Genomic DNA, 19787 nt, shown 5'->3' with positions numbered 1-19787 from the left:
TCCTTTTCCCTGAAACATTCCTACCTTCCTTTCAAGGCCAAGTTCGGATGCCCCTCCAGAAGGCCAGTCCTCTTGAGCTGTACTGTTTGTGATGGAGGTAAAAGAGGTTGGAGAGGCACAGTGGAATTTGGGAAATAGCTGCTTACCTCGGACTCCTGGGATTTCTATCTGCCATAAACACACCACGTGAGTTTTGGCATCCGTGGCGACCTGAAGTCCTCCTCAGTGCCTGGATGGAATAGGATGATAATGAACAGACAATGAGAAGTTTTATAAGAATTTGAAGGTCTGTATCAAGCAACGAAACTGCTTTCCATCTGGTATTGATTATGAAGGTCTCATGGCAAAATGGGAGCTCCCTGAGGACTCGGACCCTGCCTTGCTGGCCTGTGACTGTCACCCCGTGCTCCAAGGCTCACACAGAAGCCATCCCACAGTGCAATGGGGAGGAAGCTCCCTGTCTACCCTGAGCCCCAAACTCTCTCTGCAACTGCCTCCCATCTTCCAAATGCAGCCCTCTCAGGCCATGCAAACCCAGCCCACCACATTTCCTGATATTTTTCCTATCTGCAGACAACTGCCAAACTTCACCAGCCCACCCTCACCTCTTCCCAAAGAGTTCCCTGTCCTTGGCCCACCTCATTTCTCACATACCAGTGTTTCAATTCCCCTTGCTTCTAGTGGCTCCCTACCTCATTCAAGTTCATCAACACTCCGTTTAAAATGCTGCCCACGGACCTGAACTCATTCTCCCCTCCTCCAGCCTGCTGCCCTTCTGCCTTCCCGTCTCTTTGTTAATTGAACCAGCCGTCATTCACGCTGGCGACTTCGCGCTCCGTTACTGCACCTCCTCCATCATCTCCCCCAGCCGCCTCCCGTCAGGCACTAAGTCCTATTGATTGTTCCAACTAAATATTGAACAAGTATAGTAGGTATTCAGACAGTATGTGGTGAAGGAATATAAATGCATAAAATTCATCACTTTATATTCATTCCTGCTACTTCTGCCTTGAGCCAGAGTTTTGCTTTGCTTTGCTTTTATTTTTAAAAATTTTAAATGTACAGAAAAGTTGAAAGAAACTGGGATGAACATCCATATACTGTTCCCCTAGATTCATCAACTGTTTACATCTTGCCTCGATTTCTTCATTTCTCTCTCTCTCCCTCCCCAACACACACACACACACACACACACACACACACACATACATACACACAGGCACACTTTTAAAAATGTGTTGCCAAACGATTTGAAAGTAATTCGCAGGCATTGTGGCATATCATCTTTAAATACGACAGCACACATCTCTTAAGAAGTATGAAATTCTCCTTAGGAAACAAGTTATTTCCCACAAATAGTTTTAGGCCCGTGACATCCACAGGATCACATGCAAAAGTGCTGAACATGTGAGCAACTTTCTGGAAAGGAAATTCACAGCATGGAGCAGAGGCTCAAACCTCTAAACTAATGCATCCCCCACCTCATCTCTTCTTCTTTAACCCAGTAGGCTAACAATCTGGTCAGTTGTGGGTGTTTGGCCACCTCGGACTAGTGATAATCCAGAAGTCACCTAAAGTGCATTTAATGGCTTCTTCCTATTGGCTGCATGAGAAAGTTAATGTTTCTTAGCATAACACAGAGAGCTTTCGAGATCTGATTCCGAGGACATTTCCAGTCTCATCTTTCACAGCTCTCTGCTCCCCAAAGGGAACTGGCCACATGTCTCCACCCTGGTCATGCTCTGAACTTCACCTCACCCCACCCCCACTTCCTACCCATTTCCCCTCTTGGCAAATTTCTACTTTCCTTTCAAGGCCCAACTCAGCTGCCACCGCCTCTGGGATGTCCTCCTCCCCAGTTGTGTCTGCCTATAATTTGTACAGTCCTATTATTTATCTCATTTTACTACACTGATTGGTTTCCACAGCTTCATGCTCAGTGATGTTATGAAATTCTCGATGTACAAGTAAGGCGATACACGATGAACGATCACGCAGCCCATGCTAACTGTGGAGCCTCCCCATCCTCCAGCCACCTGGTCCTCTGAGACACATTTGCACCCTGACTCCAGTGGGCTTTCCTGGTCTTGGATCCTGGACTTGTCTTCACCAAAGGCTTTTCTATCTCTCCTCTTGTGATGCTCTTGACTTCTCTAATTTTGGCAGATTACCTCATATCCACATCCCTACAGTCCCTTGGCTGTCCAAAGTCAACCGTTTACAAAGACAAGCCTGCATCCAGACCTGGTAAAGATTCTATAAGATTTCGAGGGGCACAGACACCAGGAAATGAGTGTCCAGGCACTGAAATACCAGGAACAGTATCAGTTCCAAGGCTTAGTGAAAAAGCACTAAGTCAAACTGCAGGGCTACAGCTACTTGGAATAGAATGCGATGCTATGGAGGGCTGAGCTATAAAAGCTGGCATCAGGAGGGATGACAGGTACGCTGGCTGCACCCCTGCCCTGGGAAGGGAAGGGAAAGCACACGTTTGGGGCTGCGTTCTCTGATTTCTCTCGGGTGGCTCCGCTGTGCCTTTCCAACATGGGTACCAATGCTTCTAAGCTAGAAATCAGATCCTCACTTGCAAGATGGCAAGCAGCTGGCCTTTTGGCTGGAGTCCAGGTCTGCAGCCCAGGTAAGACACCTGCATGGTATCACTCAAAGCTCTATTTTGCTTGTGGTCAAGTGGGGCAGGGTGGGTGGTGGGTGACATTCTGCTGTGGGTATTTGCATGCAGGAGGGGTTGCCCAAGAGGATTCCCAGGAGGGGTCCCAAAGAGGATTCAGAAGAGAGGGGTCAGGACACCCTGCTGAGCCTCTGGCTTCCCCGGGGAACAGCACCCCAGCGGCCACAGGCTGGTGTCAGGAAGCTCAAAGGCTGCTCAGCTACCTGCTAATGTCAAGGCTGACCTCAGCTGGCGCACCCTCCTCCTGCTTCCCTGGTGGGTTGGCCCTGTGGGATGCCAGCCTGTCCCATCTGCCTTCAGAAATGTGGCTGCCCCCACCGTGGCTGTCTTCTTCTCCCCCAGCAGGAGCTCCTGGGCCCCGGTGAGCGATGTTTCTGAACAGATTCAATCCCCCATGCTCCAATCGGAATGCATTACCAGGCAGGGCGCGTCAGCTTGGCGATTTGGCTTCAACAATAAATCTCCTTGCTTTCATGAGTTTAAATCAGACTTTAAAACATCACCCTTAATGTTCTTTTAATGCAGTTTTCTTCTGAATGAGTTCCCTTTAGGTCCAGTCCTTGTCATTAATACACTCTCTTGGCAAATGAAGGAGGGCTTCTTCGAGGAAAACCCTGCCAGTTTAGGAAACCAGTTGAATTGCCTTGGTGATGCCAGGAGCCTCTTTTGCATTTTACAAGGACACTTGAGAAAACAAAACTCTCTGACCGTAAATTTAATTTTCTCTTGACAGCCTCAGTGTCTCTGCAGCCCCATAAGTTATCCATTACTTCTTTCTTCTGTAATTAAAAATCAAGGGGGGAAATGTACAGGATTAACAAGTTCTAATTTTCATTGATGAGCTCTAAGAGCTTATCAATAATGGGATCAGAAAAGCCGCTTCGCCTAAGCTCTATTTTTCTAGGGCGTCTGATTTTGATGGAGGATCTCCCTTAGGATAGAAAAGGCTGGCTTTCCAAGGAGCCCCACTGCCAAAGTTGGGAAGAAGGAGCAGGACAGGCCGAGTGAGTCTTCAGCAGGAATGAATACAAGAGCGGCCTGGGCTCACAACTTTTACAGACTCAGCATTTGGGCTCCAGGGAGCTGATTACATGGAAAGATTAAACAGGCTGTCTTTCACACACATGTTCCTTTTCTATGGATGGCTTCTGCAGAAAAGGAGCTTGCACGTATCTGCTTAGGAGGAAGAAAGATATTTCCAATTAAAAGAATATTGGTGGTAATTCCTTTTGAGTTATACATTTGTAGATACAAATGCTTTATCAGGGGATGGGGACATCCATCCTGTTTATCACCCACAGGGATATAGCTGAGCATGGGTTTCTGCAAGAGACACTGAGCTGATCCATAGCATCTGGGCTGTGTCATTTCAAAAGCTGTGACACACAGGCTCCCAGTGAATGTGACAAGCATTTGACAGGAATGAGCTGTTTAATTGACATGCACAGGTTCCACAAAACTCCCAAACAATCAGGTGCATAAATGATTCAAGCTAGGATTTTTTTTTTTTTAAACAGAGGGCAAGGGAAGTATAGATACTGTGAAGCAGGAGCCCAGCACCTGGCATTGAGGTTCTTCTGTAGGAGAACCTGCCCTGCAGAAGCACAAAGGTCTCTAATATGTTCAACGGGTTGGCCTTAGGAGTTTCAGGCAGAAATTGGATGGTCTGGTTCCTAAACTTTCTTGCTTAGATCTGGAAAGTTCAGGCTATCTCTGGAGACCAAAAAATGCATAGGATAGCACAAAAGGCCAGCAGCTAGGGATTCTATCAAAGTGATACCAACTTGGCTCCTGCCACAAAGAACTTCTTAAACCAAGACTAAAGAAGCATAAACTACTGAGTTGCCCATTTCCAAGAGGTCACCTTTTCTGGGTATCCTGCCAGCCTTCCAGCAAAACATCCCTTCTCCCCGCAGCAAGAAAAGGCTGCACTGCAGCAAAGCTTAGGTGCCAAGAACAGTCTCATCTAGAGAATACTGGAGGCACTAAAACCTATTAGAAGTGATGTTATATGGTTAAGGTAAGAGCATGGACTCTGGCAAATGGTTCAGTTTGAATAGACGGGTTGACTTTATCAACTGTGTGATCTTGGGCAAATTATTTAACCACTGTGCACCTCCATGTTCTTTTTTGTAAGGTGATTTTGGTCCCATTTCATAGAATTAGCATGAGGATTAAATGAATGAATACAAGTAAGTCATACAGATTAGCGTCCAGCATGTAAGAGTCACTCAACAATTGTTAACAACTTAAATATTGTGCCACCTAAGCATAATATTTAAGATCTTACTAAAAGCGCCATGATTGGCCTCTCAAAGCCCTCTCCAACTCCATGATTTTAAAAGCAAGATGGTCCAGCTCACCATTTTGAAAAAGTAGGGTAATTGTGGTACCCAAGATGATCTTTGGGGCTCATGTGGGTGGACATTTTTAATTTAATAACAATACATTTACTATGAATCAGGAAAAAACCCACCATGTCTATCATTTCCTGAACATAACTGATGCAACTGAAAATAAGGCTTTTAAAAAGCAAGTAAGTGTAGGGTGCCTGGGAGCCTCAGTCAGTTAAGTGACCGACTCTTGATCTTGGCTCAGGTCATGATCTCAGGGTTGAAGGATACAGCCCTATGTTGGGCTCGATGCTCAGCAGATAATCTGCTGGAGATTCTCTCTCTCTCTCTCTCTCTCTCTCTCTCTCTCTCTCCCCCTCTTTCCCTCCCCCTGCTTGTGCATGCTCTCTCTCTCTCTTTCTCTAAAATAAATCTTTTTTAAAAACAGTAAACATGTGGTATATCATATGGGCAAAATCATAAGGACACTTGAGCTGAATCTTAAAGGGAAGCAGAGGGAACTTCTAGCAGAGGGACTGTCTGTACAAAGGCCAGAGAAAATCCAGCATAACAACAGGAAGGAGAGATGCAGCTGGAGAGGGGACAGTTAGAACATGGAGGGCTTCATATGCCCTGTTAACAAGTTTGAACTTTGCCCCCAGATGTTGGGAAACATTAGTGGACGAGGTTCAAGGGGACTTGAAGAAGGAAGGTAGTTAGGACACTATCGCCAATTAAGAGATGAGGAGGTTGGGAGCAGAAGCAGTTGACATGGAGGGGGTAAGAGAAGCAGGTGAAGTCAATAAGTCTTTGGAAGGTAAAAGGAGATGCTTTGGATTCTCTCTGCACAACCAAATAGATGTTGTGTCAACAGCCAAACCTGCCATGAAGGGGACTGGTGAGGAAGATGATCTCCTATTGAAGGCAGAGGAAATAGTTTAGTTTGGGACTGTCATTTGAGTTCCCTGTGGGGAGACCGTTAGCAGACAGATCTGGGCCAAAGTCTAAATCAAAGTCAATGGGAGATAAGCAAGTGGATATGCAGGGGGCTGGCTGGCTAGTTTTCAAGAGGCATGGATGAGTTGGGGGGAAGAGAGGCCAAGGACAGCTCTGGGTCAAGGAATGGAGAACCTTGAGCATGCCTTACTGGCTGACAGAGAGGAGCGAGCCGAGTCTGGGAGGCTGCAGCCCAGCGATGCCTCCAAGCCCCTGCATTGACCTCAGTGGTGTCCTCAGCATGATATGTGAGTTCATGCATTTACACATGCTTTTATTTTTGCTGTCTCTAGCCGACAGCCCACTCTGGCCAGCCTCCTGCTTGCTGTCTATCCTTCCTCTCTTCCTGTATTCAGCAGATATTTCTTGAGCATCTATGATACATTCTAGGGGTGAAGAGACAAATCATGGAACATCTACTGTAGTGAAGGGAGGCAATCAACAAAACAAAAAGTAAAATGTGAACTGCAGATGATGGTGATAAGTTCTCTTAATGAAAATAAAGCAGGAAAGGAAGATAGGGAGTGCCTGGTTGGGTGAGGGGTAGGAGTAGCAATAGCGAGTAGGGAGGTTAGGAAAGATGTCATGGAGAAGGTGACATCTGAGTACAGAATTAGGAACAGCACAGCAACAGTATCACCTGGACACCTTCCAGGGTACACATGTGTCATCAGGACTCCATCCAGGTGAAATTTGTAGTTCATTGCCTTTGTAGCCATGACATTCAGGACTTCACCTTGATAATGACACAATTTAACATTCTTTCAATTTTTGGTATTGGCTACATGGTATTGCTAGCTGGGTTTTTAACCTGGAGCCAGGATTTCGGAGTAGTGAGGGAGACCAGGTAAGGGGAAGGCCAGGATCAGAGATCAGAGATATAGGCTGAACTCTAGGACATGAAAATTCCAGTAGCAAAAGAAAGGGCAGGTGTTCCCAGTCTCGAATCTGGATATCATTCTGGAGCTTCCTTTCTGTCCTGTGGGGGAGACCAGGCAAAGAATAATGGCTGATGATCCTAAGATCAAATATTCACAAAGACAATTCAGAAAAGATTGGCAAGGGATGCCTGGGTGGCTCAGCGGTTGAGCATCTGCCTTTGGCTCAGGGCGTGATCCTGGGGTCTGGGATCAAGTCCGACATTGGGCTCCTTGTAGGAAGCCTGCTTCTCCCTCTGCCTCTCTCTCTCTCTGTCTCCGTCTCTCATAAATGAATGAAAAGAAAGAAAGAAAGAAGAAAGAAAAGAAAGAAAGAAAGAAAGAAAGAAAGAAAGAAAGAAAGAAAGAAAGAAAGAAAGAAAGAAAGAAAGAAAGAAAGAAAAGAAAAAGGTTGGCCATCAGGGCAACTTAAGTAACTTAGAAGGTGACTTAACAATATGTTAGGGTAGGTCCAGCAACAGAAATGTGGGAAACCCAAGTTCAGGGCCAGGAAATGCAGTCCCCACTGTAGTCCCCACTGTACTCAAACAGGACTTGGTTCTGGCTTGATGGAACATGGATCAGCACTAACTCAGTGATGAGCCAGAGAGTTGTTGGCTTGAGATCCTTCAATACTGTCTAGAGACAAGACTGGTTCCAGAGTCTTGGCTGGGGCTGACCTTAATTGTGGGATGAAATGGCTCCAGCTTTGAAAACTGGGATGGCCACATCCCAGAACCTGGCCAACCATCAGAAATATATGAGCCATTTAATTGTTGGCTCCAATTATTTGCCAGTTCCTGTAACTCTACTTTTGCCATGGCCAATTCTCAAAGGAGAATCTTCCCAGCCCCTTGTCTTTACACTTGGCCATGTGACTTTCTCTGACCAACAATAGATGGGTAAAAGTAATTTGTGTGTCAATTCCAAGCCTAAGCCTTAAGAGGCCCCACACATCCTCACCTGCCCTCTTGAACTTCTGTGACTGGTGTAAAAACAGACACTAACTAGCCTGCTGGTCCCAGAAGGAAAAGCAGACATGAGGAACAGGGCTTCCCTGGCCACTGCAGCCTGAAGCAGGGCTACCAGTCGAGCCAAGCAGAGCTCAGATGACCTGCAGACACAGGAGGCAACAATGAATGACTCTTGTTTTAAACTGTGATGACAAAGACGGAACAACTATATGCCCTGCCTCCAGGTGCCTAGCACAGGGTTTTGCTCTGAAAACCTCAAAATTGACTTACTAGTTTCATTTGAGATGCTCAGTGGAAATCAACTGGAGAGCTGGGTTCTTCATGACGAGAGGAAATCTAGACACTCCCACGCAAGTGACAGGAAGTAAAAGGGCACTAGGTCGTTTCCTTAGACACCAGGGGCGATGACCAAACTTGCTGTCCTGTGCCTGCCAGGTGGATAATCACAGCATCTGAAGGAGAACACCGAAGGCCTGTAGTAGTTTGGGACTCACAAAAAATAATTCATTATGCATAATGGTGATGTTGGCAGTGCATGCCAAATGGTTAAATCTAATGTAGCATACAGTTTCATTAAGGCACAACAAAATTAATCTATCCCTTCCCACCAGGAGGTTTAAACAAAAGCAATGGGGAAGAAGCTGCATGTAAAAAGCAGCAATTCATTAATGAAATGAAGACATGTAAAATAATTAGGCTTATAACAAGAGATTAGAGAACTAAATTAACCCTTCTGTTTACTTTGCACAGGATGCGACAGAGAGCTTTGGCAAACGTCAAGCTCTTCTGGAAATGTCACCTCGAAAGATTGACCTGGTGGCCTCCTAGGAAAGGAGTGACCTGTGTCGGTCCCCAGCCTAATAACTTTGCTTGTGATAGTTGCAACCATACCTGCGAGGTCTTTCTGTTTTGGTCACAGAGGCCCGAAAGAAAACAGGTACAGCAGTGGAGCTGCAAATCAAAGAGTTAATTCAAAAAAAAAAAAAGTAGGGGTTTGATGTTGACACGCTGTATGCTAACTTGGGTAATTAATAATATTGAAATGAAGGGGCTAATCTAAATCAATGGTGGGCTGAAGCTTTCCTCTGCCTGGTTAGTAATGATAAGCCAAGGGGGACAATTGAGCTTCTTTTCTTAGTAACTCCCAAGTCCTCATCTGCATGGGGGAACGGTGGGAAAAGGAACCTGTCCATGTGATGGAGTAAGATGCAGTCCAGGACAAAACAGACTGAGAAATGGATGTGGACATCCTGGCAGGCACCGCCCTGGCCCAGGAGCCCCAGGCTGAGGCTTTGAAACTTGGCCCTGCTTTCTTGCACCTTAGCTCCCTAATTTAAGGGCTGGAGTACAGACTTGTGGGCTTGTGTTTCCCCCACAGGCTCAAATTCCTCTCTGTGTTGTCGGAAGAAATCTAGACTCTTAATACCTTTACACCATCGATCTGGACTCTGCATCCTGTCACTGAGGTTGGAGACATGTTGAGATCTGGGGAAGGGTAAGCATGGTAAGAGCACACACCCTGCCTTCAATGAGGAGGGCCAGCTGGAAGCACCATGCCCAAGGGACAGTGTGGCAGTGAGGGGTCAGAGGGCAGCGGGAAATGGCCCAACCTGCTGACTCAAGTGAGATCTTCTGGATGGAGATGGGAGCAATGTCCCCTTTAGGACTCAACCTCCAATGGCAGCTCCATAAAGGACAGCCTGGCTCAGGCCAGGGTCTGTGGTTCCCCCGCTATCCCTCCTGCTACACACCCAAGGCTATAGATGCTCCTGTGTCTCACATGAGGTGACCCCATCCCTTCCAGCTTGCCTAATGCTGATGAAAAACATTGGCCATGAATTCATTCCACACGATGAACTGAGCATCACAAGGTGGTGTGAGATACCAAGAATCAAAATTGACTTTTGATTGGCACCTGGTTCATGACTAGTGATCCTCCTACATGATCTTGTTTCACCACCCAGTGTCAGAGGGACTGTTCCATCTTACAAATCGGTATACTGGAGCTGAGTCACATTAAGGAATTAGGCTGAAATGATTTTGTTTATTTTTAATTTAAAAAAATTCTTATTAAAAATTTTTTTTTGAGAGACAGAGAGCACACATGGTAGGGAGGGAGGGGGAGAGGGAAAGAAAGAGTCATCAACAGGCTCTGTATTCAGCATAGAGTCCAACCCAGAGCTCCATCTCACAGCGCTGAGATCAGGACTGGAGTCAAAAACAAGAGTCAGATACTTAACCAACTGAGCCACCCAGGTGCCCGGGCTGAAATCATTTTAAAGAGTACTATGACTTTAAAAATTTTTTACAGATACACAAATCATCCTCTATGACACCTCCTGAAACTATCTGGAGAGCAGAGCAGGTAAAATTAAGGTGGGGTCTGGGGCAGGGGTGTGGGGAGGCCAGAGATCAAGCACCTCAAAGACAGGTGCAGTTATCCCTGAAAACTCTTTGTGCAGGTGAGTCTGGAGCATGTAACTTCAGGACGCTCCCCTTTCTCACCCCAGCCTCACCAGGAGTAGGAAGGGAAAGAAAGGCACAGGAGGAGTAAGGGGAGACCATGGTTGGGCCAACTCCAAGGGCTACTGGAAGGAATCTTAGTGGCCTGTTTTTCTGAAGAGGCCCAAGTGAACACCAAGTATCATTTCCAAACTAGAAGTAGGGCAATTCTTCAATACAAGTATCTTTAATAATAGCTACTTGAAATTCTGGAATGTCTGTAGAAATAAGACTATCCTATTTGAGCAATTTCAGACAACACTGCATCCTCATCTTCTCGTGTGTGTCCCCATGAATCCAGAAAAGCCATTTTTTAGCGCTGGATCTTTCTACGCATGGCCCTCCTGACCTCCTTGGCCTAAGCCACAGAGAAGAGAAAGCAAGCACAAGGCGGGGAGAAAAAAAAAAGACACCCTGCTTTTTCCTCTTCGGAGTTCTTGATGCTCATTCCTCTTCTCTAGTGTCCACATGAGCTACTTTCCTATTCCTTCATTTGTTCATTCCCTCAGTGCTTATCTGGGTACCTGCTGTCTGCCACACAGAATGATAAGCTCCTCTCTCATGGTATGTGTTTGTCACAACACCTGACAGGAGGGCATGTTATCTGGTTTGTACATGAGCAAACTGAGGCATAGAGAAGCTGAATGCTTTCCCCATGTACCCCAGCTCACAGATGTGGGAGCCAGCCTGTGAACCCAGGCCTCTCCAGCTCCCCCCTCCCAATACACACACACACACACACACACACACACACACACACACACTGTCTTGCCTGCTTCATATATGCAGATATCATTTTCACTAGAAATTTGCCATCATTATCCCCAGGAGAGAAGGCATTTCCTCCTCATTTTCCATATATTCTAATTGAGGTCCTAGGGTCATTCTGGAATAAATGAGAACTTAGAACCTCCTTAGACTGTGATATCTTTGCTAATCTTTAGTGTCTACTTTGCCTGCAGAGCCACTCTCTAATTTCCAATGCTAAGTAGAGAATCTCTCTGGAGAGGTGCTGTGTCCTTGATGGTACTTTGAACAAAGAAATCAAATTGTAAAACTTTGCCAATCTGTGAATAGATGGTGTCCAGAGCCTAGCATGGTGTCTTGTACATGTTAAATGTTTAATAAAGCTTTGATTTGAATGAACAAGTGAATGAATGAGTGAATGAGTGACTTTGAAAGGTCCTTGAGGCTTCTGTGGTCTCCTTCAGGGTCTGTTGATCCGGACATGTGAGAGAGGAGTAGGTCAACAGTGCACCAGGCATGTTGGCACTGTCCTGCTCTACACATAGTTGGCCGGGGGAGGAAGGGGCAAAGTGCACAATTCATTTGTGGAAACGCTTCTTCATAGCCTCTGTCTGAAATTCCCTGCAAGGTTGGTGGAATTTGTTTTTAGGATTACCTGGCAGGCATTAAAAGCAATTGACTTGAGAACAAATACTAAAAAGTCCCTTTGTTCACCGTCATTGATTTAACAGGGATCAAAAAGAAAATTGGGTGAGACTATATCATTTTTTTATTTTTTTTAATTTTTTTTTCTATTTTATTTTTTTATTTATTTATGATAGTCACAGAGAACGAGAGAGAGGCAGAGACACAGGCAGAGGGAGAAGCAGGCTCCATGCACCGGGAGCCTGACGTGGGATTCGATCCCGGGTCTCCAGGATCGCGCCCTGGGCCAAAGGCAGGCGCCAAACCACTGCGCCACCCAGGGATCCCGACTATATCATTTTTTTAAAGAAACTTTGTTTTGTTTATCGAAGATGGAGAAATCTCAATTCTAGGACCCACTTCTTAACTAATCAAACTAGATAAAATTGGGAGGAATTATGTAGCAGTGATGTGCAAGGGTTCAGACTCTTGGGGAAACAATGTATGTGAGGTTCCACATTTCAAAAAAATATACGTAAATAAGAGTGGATACTTGGTACCTAAATCACAGTGGAGGTGGTTAAGACCCCAAGTCAAACTGAAGGATTTCTCTTTTCAAATTTGTTCTCCTAATCTGCCTCCTCTCCCCATTCCCCAAATCTTACTCTTATCGCCTGGGTCTTAGGCTACTTGAACGGAAGGGAATTGTAGAGTCAACCACATTCAGAAGGTAATTTTCATTTACATCCTAGCTGACTTGGAGATCGTAGTCATGATGGCATTGGGACCCTTTTGTTGCTGACTCTGCCTCTCTGCTCTGGATTCTTGCAATAGCTTCGAACAGCAGGGGGGTGTCCTGAACGCTTGAGAAATCCCCACACTTAACCAAGACACCTCGTCACTTCTGTTCGTGGCTCTGGATCACATCCCTCTAATCCAGAACCTTTGGTCATTTTTAGTTTCAGTTGACGTTCTAACTTGTGTTTCGGTTGAGTTCCAGCTAGAAAAGCTTTCTTTGCTATTTAGGAAGAGAGGGAAGTCCATTGCCTAAGGGATGTGAGTAGAAAGATGTCAGGAAGTACCTGGGGAGAAGAAATACTCTTCCATCACACCTGGAGTTCTTATTTTTGGGGTACCTCTGTTAAATCACAGATAACCACCGTATTAAGTTTGGTGTTAAATAATTTTGTCATCTAATTCTCGGTGTCTGAATATGTTTGAAAAAGGGTAAAAGAATCCAAAGCGGCTCTGAAAATTATCTCAAAAGTGAGTATGGAAGAGTTTTGAGGGATAAAAGTATCACTTAAGTGGGTCCTTCAAGGTGACTATTTGAAAGAATGGTAATCACTGGATGTGAAAGTTTTGGTATGTTAAAAAAAAAGATCAACATCAGTTTTTTGTATCTTTCATGCAACTTTTTATGCTCAGAAAAGACTATCCAGAGTGTTACTTTTGTTTTCAAAACTGATACTTAATTTATTAAGGTTATACTTTCAAACACACTTGGTTTTTAAGCTCAGCTCTGAGGATTATTTTGCTGCAAAATCAAGCAAATTTTAACACTTGGTTTTAAGAGGGCCCTCGACTAATTTTTGGTCTGATTTACAAATTAGTTATTAAAATGCTTTAGATTTAAGATACATCCACGAAGGCAAAAGAAACAAAAGCAAAAATGAACTATTGGGACTTCATCAAGATAAGAAGCTTTTGCACAGCAAAGGATACAGTCAACAAAACTAAAAGACAACCTACAGAATGGGAGAAGATATTTGCAAATGACATATCAGATAAAGGGCTAGTTTCCAAAATCTATAAAGAACTTATTAAACTCAACACCAAAGAAACAAACAATCCAATCATGAAATGGGCAAAAGACATGAAGAGAAATCTCACAGAGGAAGACATGGACATGGCCAACATGCACATGAGAAAATGCTCTGCATCACTTGCCATCAGGGAAATACAAATCAAAACCACAATGAGATCCCACCTCACACCAGTGAGAATGGGGAAAATTAACAAGGCAGGAAACAACAAATGTTGGAGAGGATGCGGAGAAAAGGGAACCCTCTTACACTGTTGGTGGGAATGTGAACTGGTGCAGCCACTCTGGAAAACTGTGTGGAGGTTCCTCAAAGAGTTAAAAATAGACCTGCCCTACGACCCAGCAATTGCACTGTTGGGGATTTACCCCAAAGATTCAGATGCAATGAAACGTCGGGACACCTGCACCCCGATGTTTCTATCAGCAATGGCCACAATAGCCAAACTGTGGAAGGAGCCTCGGTGTCCATCGAAAGATGAATGGATAAAGAAGATGTGGTTTATGTATACAATGGAATATTACTCAGCAATTAGAAACGACAAATACCCACCATTTGCTTCAACGTGGATGGAACTGGAGGGTATTATGCTGAGTGAAATAAGTCAATCGGAGAAGGACAAACAGTGTATGTTCTCATTCATTTGGGGAATATGAATAATAGTGAAAGGGAATATAAAGGAAGGGAAAAGAAATGTTGGGAAATATCAGGAAGGGAGACAGAACATAAAGACTCCTAACTCTGGGAAACGAACTAGGGGTGGTGGAAGGGGAGGAGGGCGGGTGTTGGAGGGGAATGGGTGACGGGCACTGAGGTGGACACTTGACGGGATGAGCACTGGGTGTTTTTCTGTATGTTGGTAAATTAAACACCAATAAAAGTTTAAAAAAAAATGCTTTAGAAATTTTAAACTGAGTGTATAAATTTCATATATTCAATTTCCTTTTTAGGTACACCCTTTGTCCAACTAACAAACACATTTTTCTAAAAAGATTTAGCTTAAAATCACAAATCTACTCATGTTAAATTGGAATTACAGCACTGCCCTAGTATTCTAATAAGCTAAATTCTGTAAATCATTACAAGTTTCCCAAAATACTAAATATGTGCATATTACTCACAAACACCCTAATATTAATATTATAGATTGATTTTCTTTAAAAACATATACTTAATTAAAAATGTTCCTGGGGTCAAGAGATGAATATCTACTAAGGAAAGAATTATGTAGTTCCAAACAATTTTGCAGTAACCTTCACAAGCCATTTTTAGAACTAAATTTTTAGTTGAATTAGGTTACTTAGTGATTAAAGAGGCCATAGGCCAAGATGCCAACTGGATTTGTGCCTATGACATTCACGGGACACGCAAAGTCCCTCTCAAATTTATAGTTGCTTTGTCCATGCTTGCCAAATGTTAACATCGTATCATTATCTTATATTTGGGTCTGAGTTTTAGAATCTCCAGTCTCTTTCCTTTACCACTTGCTTTGATTCAACTTCTCTCCTTACTGTGTTGTTATAAATATATTTCTAATTCTTCATGTTAGAGCCAGAAGTCAAAGAGATATCTTTTTCAAGATTTTATTTACTTGAGAGCAAGCAAGAGAGATGAGAGCTGGGGAGAAGAGCAGAGGGAGAGAAAAACTTACAAAGACTCCATGCTGAGCGCAGAGCCCAACTCAGGGCTCAATCTCATGATCTCAATCACGACCTGAGCTAAAACCAAGAGCCAGACACTCAACCAACTGCACCACTCAGGCACCTCCCCCCAAGAAATATTTAAATAACATGTAATTGAATCTCTAATTAGGTCATCATTGTCTTAAAATTAGGTCATGCCAATAACAAAAATCAATCACAATACTGTATTATAATGATTCATCAATACAGATGAGTGTTGTCCTTTCTGGTTTCACTCTAGGAAACTCTATGTCAATTATTGAACTGTCCCCACTCCCAATACCTCCTCACAATACTCCTGTGGCCCCCATGGGACTTTTGCTTCCTTGCATCATTGCCAGAAGAGCTAGGACAGTGTTTCTGATATCCTCAAACAGAGTCTAGAATTATTTCCCAAGTTAGCATTGCTAGGCCAATTGCTTAGCTCCCATGTGAAGGCTGCCCGGTGTTCCACTAAGCCGGACAGATGGTCCTGTCACGGGGATGAGGGGCAACAGGCCTCCTCACAGCCTGCATTCCTTCATGTGTTGTTGGGCAGACAGGGTAGTTCTGGGAAAAATCAGCAGGCAAGTGAAACATTCTGTTTTCTAGAATTCTCTTTGTCTTCCCAGGTTCTCCTCTGTCTTCTGGAGAAAGCTCCTGTCTGTGACTACCACTAATCTATTAGGAAAAAAGGACAATTTGACTACCTGCACTGGAATTCTGGTTGATAGTGGTCAGGGGACAAGTGAGGGGAAACGAGAAAACCTAAAAGGGTAATGAATGTGTATCAGAACTTTTCTTGGAGCAGAAGAAAGCTGATCCATAGAGAGGGCTGCGACCTGGTGGTGGTGAATTAAAGGAAAGGTGCAGAAAGGACTCAGTATTGTTCTGACAAATCAGGGAAGATACCAAAGTCCACCTGAGCAGTGCTCAGTGAGATTGAAAATCACCTTCTCCTTTTTCCCCAGGACCCAGTCTCTGGATCATTTTGGTGTCCTTGACTTTCTCTCCCCTAAAGTGGTTTCCTTCCAGGGAGTTCTTGTGTCTTTCACGTGAATCACCCTCAACAGCCCTACCCAGCAGAGTCACCAGACATGCTCCAACAGGGGTGAATGTGCAGCCTGTGGGTAGTCCATCACTGTAAGCTCCCCACTGCTCTATCTCACTCCTTACCCAAAGATAAGCCAAGATGAAACAATCTGTCTGGAGAGGTGGTGATTTCCCTTCATCATTCCTGAGATATTCAAACAAGTACCTGAGGATGCTCTATGAGGATCAAACAGAAAATCCAATTGCAGAAATAAGAGTTTATGACTCGGTTGACCATTCTCATGAATGGTGGCCCCAAGATGTTTGATGTTTGAATGTGCCCACATTCATTTGAATGCACACTAAAGATATTATTTTTGCTGTAAAATGGTTGGAAAGTTATTTTATAATTTTGTTTTAAAATGATTGGTTTTAAGGGGATCCCTGGGTGGCGCAGCGGTTTGGCGCCTGCCTTTGGCCCAGGGCGCGATCCTGGAGACCCGGGATCGAATCCCACATCAGGCTCCCGGTGCATGGAGCCTGCTTCTCCCTCTGCCTGTGTCTCTGCCTCTCTCTTTCTCTCTGTATGACTATCATAAAAATAAAAATAAATAAAAAAATAAAATGATTGGTTTTAAAATAATTCCCATGATTTCCACTCTATGATCACTCATTTTGTATCCACTTATCCCAAGGCCCAGCTGCTCCTCTGTGCACTAATTCATAAGGATGCCTTTGGCAAACACCACACTCACATACATACAAGTCTACTCCTCTTCTGCAACATTGGTCTGTTTATACTTGTGACACTATCACGGCCAACCTGCCACACATAGCCTTTCTACTTCTATAAAATTGTCTTAGTTATTTGGGGTTATTTATTCCATATCATCTATAGGATCAGTTTACTAACCACCACCAAAAACTCTACTTGTCTTTTAATCAAAATTACATTGAAGCTATAGATTAATTTGAAGAGGATTGACATCTTCTCGATCTTTCAATGAAGTTTCATAATCATCCCTACAAAGATCTTACATATCTTGTTGGGTTTGTTCCGATGGCTTTTGTTGCATTTTAAGTTAATACATATTTGAATTTCCATTTTGTAACTCTTTGTTTCAGATGTATCAGAATGCTATTGATTTGGGTATATTGATCTTGCTGAGCTCTTACTGTTTAATAGTTTACACGGACGGTAGATATGATGAGGTCTCCCTGAGCATTCAGAAAAACAAAACAAACCCCTACACTTCCCAGGTACCTTGCAGGTAGGGGACTTATGACCAGCTGAGGACAATGAGATGGGAGTGGCAGTCCCATATTGGTCTTCTCAAATGGGTCACTTCCAGGCTGAGGCAGTGAAAAGCTCCTGCATGATTCTGTCTCTCTCTCCTCTTCTGCTGAAACAGGTGTGGGTGCCTTGCACTGAAGTGGCAAAGTCTGGGGTGATGAATCACACTACACAGAGGAGAGTCACTCAGAATTTCAATAAGACTGTATGAGAAGGAAATAAATTGCTGCTATGTTCAGCCACTGATGTTTCAGGATTGTTACCGCAGCATAACTGGCTCGACTAATACAGTCTGTCTATAGGTTGCCTTGGATTTTTTTTATACAGGCCACTATAGCAGCTGTGAATAATGAGTTTTTGTTTCTTCCTTTCTAATTCTTAGGTAATTAAATTTTCATGAATACCAACCTTAACAATTAATGAAGTTGACACAATGTTGCATTTTGTAGATCTTTAATTAAACATTTATTAATTTTGATTTGCAGTTTTCCTTGATATTCTTTCAGTTCTCAGACATTTGCTGGGCCCTTAAAAAGCTGATAGGCCCCAGGCCTTCTGATAAGAGGGCCTAAGGGTTAACAAGGCTGCTGGGAGGCTGGTTGTCACTTTGGGAACTTAACCAGCCGAGGAGCCTGCTGGTCCAGAATGAACTAACGTAACAGGAGCGCACAGAGCCCTGGCTTAGGGGAGTCAGCTGGGCTTAGACCGAGACACGAACAATAGCTCCGTGGGTATCCTAGCAAATCAAAACTGTAAAGTCTCTTTTTTCCAGTTGATCTTTTCTTTTAGGAGGAGAATCAGAGTTAGTCTTCCCTTACTTCTAGAATTTGGCGACAGCTCTGAATATCTCATTATTACCATTTTAACACTGTAGGTATGCTGTAGTTCAAAAAGGTCCAAAATAATAAAACCTGACCTTATCAAAGAATATATGAATTGGAGGATGGTAATTTGCTTTACAAAGGGTTCCCTGCTCCACAAAATGAATTCAACTTTGGTGTCCCTAAAATAGCCAGTTCCCTTGGTGCATGTTAAATATAATTCAATTTACAAAAATTCGATTTGCATATAACCTTTTCAGTAGCACATCCATTGTGCAAAGCAATGTACACTTGTAATTGGCTGCAAATTGCCAGGAGACCACCCTTGCACATATTGTTCCTGGATGTGCAATTTTTTCTTAGTCTCCATGGGATAGAGGAGTAGAGTGGCTAAAGTTTCAGTTGTTTATCTGATCCCACTGACCACACTGAGAAAGAACATTTGTCAATGATTTGGGGGGCACCACAAGCTATTTACTGACTAACATTATATACTTAGAATCAGGAAATGAGGAAAGGTTAGAAGAGCTGGCTGGGTTCATGACAACTGTCTCGCTGTGCTGTAGGAGTTCTCTTTATCTCAGTGGCTTGACAGATAGTGGGACAAAGTGAAATGAAACAAGGGCCAGTTGACGATCAGGGCTTGCATAGCATTTTTTTTTCTCCCTGAGGTGGTGAACCTGCAGGAGCATCTTCCAAGGGAAACAGAAGAATAGGGACCTGAGCCATGTGGTCAAGGAGAGTTCCAGCTGAGCCAGCCGGCTGCAGCAGCCTAAGCCCCGAGGTCCCCTGTGCAGTGTGTCCTTGCCACAGGAGGCTAGCCAAGGTACTCAGCAAGGCAAGCGCTGCATTTTCTCATGCGTTATGTAAAAAGCAAAAGTGGCATCTTTTTATGGCAAATTGAATTAAAGTAGATTATTACTGGTGATGCCAAGTCGCATCTAAAACCCTTTTCGACCTGAATAGTAAAAACCCTGCCTGGCACATCATACTCTCTTTCCAGAAATGATACTTCCCTCACACATTCCCACTGCCCCCCTTCCCCCCAGCTGATCCTCGAGCCCTGCTCTTCTGATTAGGAAGCTCCCTCTGGGATTTCATCGGCTCTCCTTCCCTAGGCTAGCCTGCCGGGTATGTCAGACAGGTGGCAAGAGTCAGATTCCTCTCTCCCCAGGGACTGGCCTCCTCCACCAGGTTCAGGCAGGATGCACTGAAGGGGGCTCAACCGGGCCTATGCAGACCGAGTTGGTGGCTGTTTCGTTTTCTTCTTCTCTTCTCTTTTGCAGGAGGGAACAACTCCTTATCCTCCAGATGGGCAGCGCAGGCTCTCATCCAGCAAGTTCAACTCTCAGAGGGCAAGGCCTGGCTCCTTCT

The 19787-nt window shown here is 44.2% G+C and overlaps 1 long non-coding RNA gene across 4 annotated transcripts in view; it reads right to left on the bottom strand.

Annotated features, from left to right (window-relative positions):
• Positions 1 to 19787, bottom strand: part of LOC121497159 — a 312796-nt gene that overhangs the window by 226497 nt on the left and 66512 nt on the right. For 3 of the 4 annotated variants that reach the window (XR_005989418.1, XR_005989415.1, XR_005989416.1), the window contains exons 2-3: positions 8180 to 8361; positions 147 to 229 (exon numbers count right to left, since the gene is read on the bottom strand). This is a non-coding gene — a long non-coding RNA (uncharacterized LOC121497159). Of the gene's footprint in view, positions 1 to 146; positions 230 to 8179; positions 8362 to 8800; positions 9199 to 19787 lie in introns of those variants that run through there. The other variant, XR_005989417.1, reaches the window with a different exon arrangement.

This window comes from Vulpes lagopus, chromosome 8 (genome assembly GCF_018345385.1).
Source record: "Vulpes lagopus strain Blue_001 chromosome 8, ASM1834538v1, whole genome shotgun sequence".
NCBI classification, from domain to species: domain Eukaryota; kingdom Metazoa; phylum Chordata; class Mammalia; order Carnivora; family Canidae; genus Vulpes; species Vulpes lagopus.
Note: the sequence above shows the minus strand (reverse complement) of the source record. Positions and strands in the feature narration are given on the sequence as shown.